The sequence below is a fragment of the Limulus polyphemus genome, unplaced genomic scaffold (assembly GCF_000517525.1).
Source record: "Limulus polyphemus unplaced genomic scaffold, Limulus_polyphemus-2.1.2 Scaffold3600, whole genome shotgun sequence".
Classification (NCBI taxonomy): domain Eukaryota; kingdom Metazoa; phylum Arthropoda; class Merostomata; order Xiphosura; family Limulidae; genus Limulus; species Limulus polyphemus.
In genome coordinates this window covers 56,014-63,717 of record NW_013669210.1, presented here as the reverse complement: position 1 = coordinate 63,717, position 7,704 = coordinate 56,014, and positions in this window count along the sequence as shown.

Below are 7,704 nucleotides of genomic sequence, written 5' to 3'. Positions count from 1 at the left end.
AGCAAACTTATATATATATGTTTTTTCTTTGGCCTTGGTCTTTTTATACGAGTGGGCAATGTTTTTCTTGAATTCGGACAATACTGAACTATATTTAACTGGATATAGAAGTGGATATATTGTTGATTCTTGTGTTCACGAATATTTTACAACCTAGGAGAATTGGCGGGAGTTTCGCCATACGTATCTAACACGGTAAGACAGACACGCTCTTAAATATAAACTTATTCCAAACAAACGTTGACATTACAATAAATATATAACAAATTCGTTACACGCAACACATATCTGATACTACGAGTCACTCATTTCTAAATACAAATTCAATCCAAACAACGTTCATTTTAAAAATAGATACATAATAATAAATTCGTTACAATATTTTCGACTGTTACAATAAATATTTATCCTCTTTAAGGCGATAAAACGACACTTCCCGTCCCCAAGGTTTATTACTAGCTTATAACATTGAATTACTTATGATCAGAACCCATTTCTAAGATAATAGGGTGGGGATGTTGTAATGGTTGCAATAAGAGTCTTACAGCAGGTTATTAACAAAATATGCATTTAATGAGTTTATTATACTATTTTAAGTATTATTATATCTTTATTGGGGAGTCTAGATACCTGGGACCCTGAACTCCAGTCCTGTAGGTCCGTGCTTGAATTCGGCTCCCATTAGTTAAGCTTTCTGTAGATTGAAATATTGAAACCAGATGTGTTCAAGAAGAGGTAGCAGCTCACAGAAATGGTGAACTATGTTGATTCGTGATTCAAGTTTTAATTACTCTTACATTACCAAATCAATGTTTACTAATATTTTGAACCGTTTGTTTTGGAGCAAAGCCACATTAGGCTATCTCTTGCATCCATCGAGGGGAATCGAACCCCGTAATTTGGCGTTGTAAATCCGTAGACTTACCACTGTCCCACCAGGAGACTTAACCCTAACTTTAACCTTACATTTTGCAAGACAACGGGTAACAAAATTTTTCATTTTATGGATAATAAACTTTTTTCCTAAGTTAAAAAATATCATATCTTTGTAAATCTTCCTTAAAAAGTTACAATTGTTTTATCATAACTTATTTACGTAAAATGTATTACTTATCTTCTTATTTGAAGAATTTTTTTTAAAATACATAACATTAAACTCCTTTAGTGCCATAAGTCTGTATTTTTTTAAAGTTTGAGTTACCCATTCTTCAAAGCAACATCAGAATCATGTCTAAAGTTAGGTTTATATATCTTAAGATCGTAACTCCAATATAATAAGAAAAGGATGAAATGTTTTATGTGTTGAAGCTGCATGATAATTACATATCTTAAGGATTTTTTTATTAGCTTTGGTAATTGATTTTTTCACCTTAACGGCATTTCATACAAAAAATTTGATAAAACGAGTTCAGACAAAGTCATCCCTCATTTGTAACTGTTGACCAGAATTTAATATGAGTGTTATAACATACAATTACACAAGTGAAAGTGTAGAGACTATTCAGCGGAATATAGCGGTTCGGTTGTTAAGCACAAAGATAAATAATGGTCTGTCTGTGGTCTGTCCACCGCGAATATCGAAACATGATTTTTTGCATTATAGGCCCACAGACTTACCGTTGAGCCTCAGAATCTTCCTGTCCGTAGCCCGACAGTTAACCACTAAGCCAAGCTCAGACTTTTCATTAGTTTCATCAATATGAATTTTTTATCATTTTTTTTATCGAATTCTAATTTTAAAAAATATGCAAGTAACCCCTTATTAACGAAAATTTAAATAAATTGGTCACTGTTTTGCAAAATAAAACTATTTATGTACAGTAATGTTTATGGTCTGTTGAAAATGTATTTATATTGGAAGTACAATTACAAAATATGATTCTAAATTTATATCAATTTTAACTATTCAAATATGCCTCTTCAGCCGTGGGACGTTATAATTTGACCATCAATCCCACTATTCGTTGGTAAAGAGTAGCCCTACAGTTGACGGCAGGTGCTACGGGTGGATTACCTTCTCTTGGTTGGTCAGTTCGATATAACAAACGGCGACAGACTGCCTTAGTAGTCTTGCCACAAACAATTAATTACGTTATGTTTTAATTAAAGATTAACAATTTAAAAGATCCAAGATATACACATCAACACGTTGGCTACCATGTGCCCCACCAATGGGTCACATCTGACTTTTTTATGAACCGCGTAACACACCGGTGTGTCACAGATAATTGTTTCAAAGCCAAATTTCTCTTGCGACATACGAGTTTGGGACACTGATTGCTCCACGCCACCTTTTGAATGTTTAACTTTATTTATATTTAATTTGTTATGTAGCAACCAAAGTATTAATAGATTAAACAGTTTATAAGAAACGTTAAACACCGAAAACGTTGCTTTATAGCAATTGAGAAAAAAAAACCACAACAGCCTTGAGATATTTGATTCTATACGTTTATAAGTACTATCTCGTTAAAGATGTATAAAATTAAGCTTACTTTACTGAGAAAATAATAGGTAAATCTGTTGGAAATCATTTTTTCTGTTAGTTACCACAGATAAACAATTTAATCTGCAAGTTATTGTGGGGGAATTAACTATTGAATAGTAAATGATCAAATATTAATTATTTAAATGACTATTGTGCTTAAAGAAAATAAAACTTTACGAAAATATAATTGTAACACTATAAATAATGAATAATTATTTTTAAAATACCTTAACGCCAAGCAATACTTCCCAATAAAACGTTAAGGAACATTTTAAAAGTTTGGTTTTATGTGATTTTTAAACTAGACATACGAAGTCAAAAAATGTTTTGAAGTTTACGTAATTTTTTATTTAATCCAATAATGGATGGTTCAATAGCTAAAAATTAATTCCCAAGATACATATTTACCGGTAAACACAATCAAATATCCAATATTAGAAAGAGTAGCGTCATTTTTATCATTAGGAACTTTTCTTTTTCCATAATTACTTTACCTGGATAAAGTCAACGAGCTCTGTTACAAATACAAATTTTGTAATTATGTGAACAGGTTAAGCCAACGTATATTGTAAATGATTCTCCTACTACTATCTGGTGACAGTTTTAGTTTTACTTAAATATCTGTGTAAAAATGAAATAAATTCAAAAGTAAAAATTCTACATAAACAGCATCTATGTGAAAGGATTAACAAATTACATTAAACCATTACATGAATAACATGTGAAATTATTTATGAATTACAATATAAATAGAACGTCAAAGAATTAATAAATTACAATAGAAAAATAAAATGTGAAAGGGTATGAATTACAATACAGAACATAATACGGATAAGATCTATGTGAAAGGATTAAGAAATTACAATAAATCATTACATGAATAACGTGTGAAATTATTTATGAACTACAACATAAACAGAACATGAAAGAATTAATAAATTACAATAGAAAAATAACATGTGAAAGGGTCTATGAATTCCAATAAAGAACATAACATGGATAAGGTCTGTGTGAAAAGATCCATGAACAACAATACGAACATAACTAACATTTATGGAAAAGAATACACTTAGTACAATAAAAAAACATAACATGAACATGTTTCCAATAATCCTTAAAAAAGTTAAGTCACTATAATACTGCCATAGAATAAGCACATTTCAATAACTCATTGTATGGCTTTACATATGTTTCACAATTTGCATCAAACTATTCGTGACAGGTTATCACACCAATCTTAACAATTTGATATACCGATATCATGCTTACTTAGCCTTAATATGAATGGAGTTGAAATAAGCACGTGCATCTGTACAACTATTTTTATAAAATATATTAAAGGTAAGACAAAGTTTTGAATATAATATGGAAAATATAAAAAATAGCAGTTAGACTAGCTGTTTGGTTATAGCCACACAATACATTATCTGATAAGCGTACTATCTCATTTCTACAGAAGCCCTTTTATATATTTTTCTGTACTTATGCAGATAACCGTGTAACCCTACTTTCTGATTATTCCATGTCAACATGACCTTTTTGAAACTGAGTAATCCAGTTTCAGAGAATCATACTTAAAAGGGAATTTAAAAGTATCAGCTGTTGATTTTCATGGTTCAGGTATTGTTGTTTTAAAGATTTTGGATAAACAGAAACAAACAGCTTCTAGTAGAAAGTGACATGTGTTAACTTGTATGATTTTAAGTTGGATTTTTGGCACCTTAAAACTATGTACCGCCACAGTAAATGAAGATTTACGATATTAATTACTTGTCGTTATCTAAATTACTTTCTAATAAATTACGTTGGTCTTTTTAATCAGGCTAACTTTTGTTTTAATTTATAACATTTATACATTTCTCTAATTTTGTGTCAATAAGGTTTTTTTTACTGTTTGGGAGAATTATTTGGGAATTTGTGTATAACTGTCATTTTTGTAATAGATTAAAGTTAGTCATATACATCAAAAGAAGGATGTCTGTCCTCACAGATGTACAATACACAATACATTTATTGGTGATCTTTTAATCAAGCCCACTCACTACTTGATCTACACATACACTGTAACCATTCACACTTTTACGCACTCATCCATGTGTAACCATTCAAAATTCCTATTAAATCACTTTGCACTTTTAAAACTGTGCTTTTCATCCAAATGTCTACAAAGAGTTATCATAACTTTACATTTTAATATTTTTTTTCCTTTCATCTATTAAACAGTATGTGCTTCCACCAGGATATTTGTTTTGTACTTACAATATCTAGTTTCTCAATTTTAGACATAAAAAATAGTCCTACATCAGCTGCCAATTAATAATTAATTTTTACTACTTAAAACTGCCAAAGGAGTATCTATACACAACTCTGAGAATGTTATTACAGTGTTTCTTTCCCCATACACAGACACACAGAATAATATATCCAACAGGACAGCATTGATCTCATTCCCTTACTCGTTTTATCCTTGGATATGTTACTTTCTAAACACAGAAAGTACTCCTACTTCTTTGTAAAGTACTCCAACAACTAAGAAAACTTCCCAATTCACTATAGACAAATGAGGTTGTACTTCACGTCTTGAATGATTAAACATATCAATTTTTATTACCTACTACACAAGTAGGAACATGCATTGGATACTTTAAAAAAAAAAATAACACCTACTTCACTCAACTTACATGGGTATGTTAATAAACTCTTCCTATCTTTAATAACATCAACACACAAATTGTTTAAATTACCAAAAATTTACAAACCAGAAATATAAGGAGAAAATAAGTTTATTAGCATGTCTCAAGCCTACCAAGTAGGCCACTGAAAAATAAAAAAAAACTTTTTAAGTTCCTTTTTCTAAACTATAGAGCAAGTTGTAGTTTTATAAACAAAAATACATTTAAATATATGTATATAAACAACTTATATTTCACTAATAATAAAAGAGAATTTCTACACCCAACTGTAAAATTTCCATGAAGAAATCCATTACTTTGAGCATGATGACAGAGATTTTACCATGCAAGTTCTGGTAATCCTGATAATGAACCCTAAATTATTCCCACACATAAAATATGCTGCAAAATCATTAAATTTACATGAATCTATATTGGATAATTATGGTAATATTATGACTACACTATCAAACACTTTGAGACAATTTTTTTTGTTAAAAAATAAAAGTTTATCTTCCAATTTACAAGTTTTTTAAAATGCAGTTTAGTCAACTTTGAGCAAAGAAAAAATAAATAAATAAATGATGAGGGTTAAAAATAAGGATTGTTTAAGATTTTAAAGGTTTCACTGAGAGGCCCAATGTCTGCAAAATCCTGCAAGGTAACACCCGAGAGTAAATGGAAGATAATTTCAATATTGAATTAAAATAATATTTTAGTATGAGTAAACTATAACACAATCACAGATTTGATGAGTTACATCATATCATAAATTGTCAATAAAAGATACTATTTTGACCAGTGATAAAATTTTCATACATAAAAGTCAGTATCTTGTATACACAACAATAACGTAAAACTGTTCTTATTATGTTGTTACATTCTATTATGTTTTACTTTACACATGTATCACTCGGTAACTTTTTTTACGCAAACTAACTATATGGTTTTTATCAGTTTTATGTTTTTAAAATTCATTCTTATAATGTTTATCAGTTTCACAAGTAAGCTGTGGTAATTAGATATTTATGTTTCTAGAAGACAACTTTTAACTTCTGAATTAAAGCAATCACCAAATGAATAAATGATGAAAAGATCTTAAACTACCACATAAATGAACAAGAACCATGCATACATGTACTGTTCGAAATTAAAATATGTTTAACACAAACAGTGAAAGTATTATCACTACAAACATATGTGTTAAGCCACATCTATTCAAACAGATAGTAGCAATTAATGACCCAAACTTAAGGAATGTAGAAATATCTGTCTATATCTATATGTATACAGGCTTAAATCCATCTGAAAAAAGTGGCTATCATATACAAGTTAACATTTTTCCTGAAATGCCCATAGTAATGTACATAAATAAAAATACACCACTTAACTTCAGACTATAATTACATTTAGATATTCACATCCTTTAAGAAACATGCAACAAATTTCTGATTCTTTAGCAAAAGTTTTAAAACACCACTTGATATTTTCACAGTGATATTTTCCTAGCATAAGCACCAAGAGTTAAAAAATTCCATCATTTCATCATCCTTAAAATAGCACCTTATCTTATAGACATATATAATGTGAAAATGTGTTTAAAAAATTCAAAACTGTGTGTGCTAAAAAAAAAACTAATGTCATGTAAATATCAACCACAAAAACCAATAATTACTAAGGTACAATTACTGCTTCAGTTGGTGGTGGATATTATAACACGAGCATATTAATGTTCATTAGATTATGCAATTCAAAACTATGCACACAAAATTAATTCTCAAAGAAGTACATTGTGAAATGCCTATAAAATGGTGGAACAAACGAGAAACAAATAAAAAATTAAATTAAAATGTAATGCATGGGAAGAAAAAAAGCAGCCACTGTTTATTTTACCCAACAAATTACTAGCATGAAATAGATAAAAATATAGGAGTTATAAACTACACACAGTATCTAACAGCAGCTATTTACTTCCCTCCTCTTCTTTATACTGGTAACTTCGTATATAACAACATTTTAGGTTTATTTTATAATTGACAAGTAAAATCAGAAAGAATACTAACAGAATTACAAGCACCTTGAAATAATGAAAGCCCCAAAAGTACAACCACTCAAGCTAAATCCTGTTAAGCACAGAAGAAGCTCTGTACTTTTCTTAGAATTAGTTACATATTGTACCTTCTGCAAGTATTACAAATAACTATTTTTATGGACTTTACTCTTATGTTGACCTTTGTAAGAAATTACTCACCTTTACACCTAAATGAACAATACCTTACATGCTATTAGACATTTCTCTGCTGCCCACTGTAGGTGACAACTCACTTCTAGACCTAAACAATAATACAAGTTAGTAGAGAAAACATCTGTTGATAGTGGTAAGTAATAACACAAGTTAGTCAAGAAAACCTCTGTTGATGATGGTAAGCAATAACATAACTTAGTAAAGAAAACCTCTGCTAACAATTGCAAGCAATAACAAAGGTTAGTATAGAAAACCTCTGCTAACAATTGCAAGCAATAACAAAGGTTAGTATGAAAATC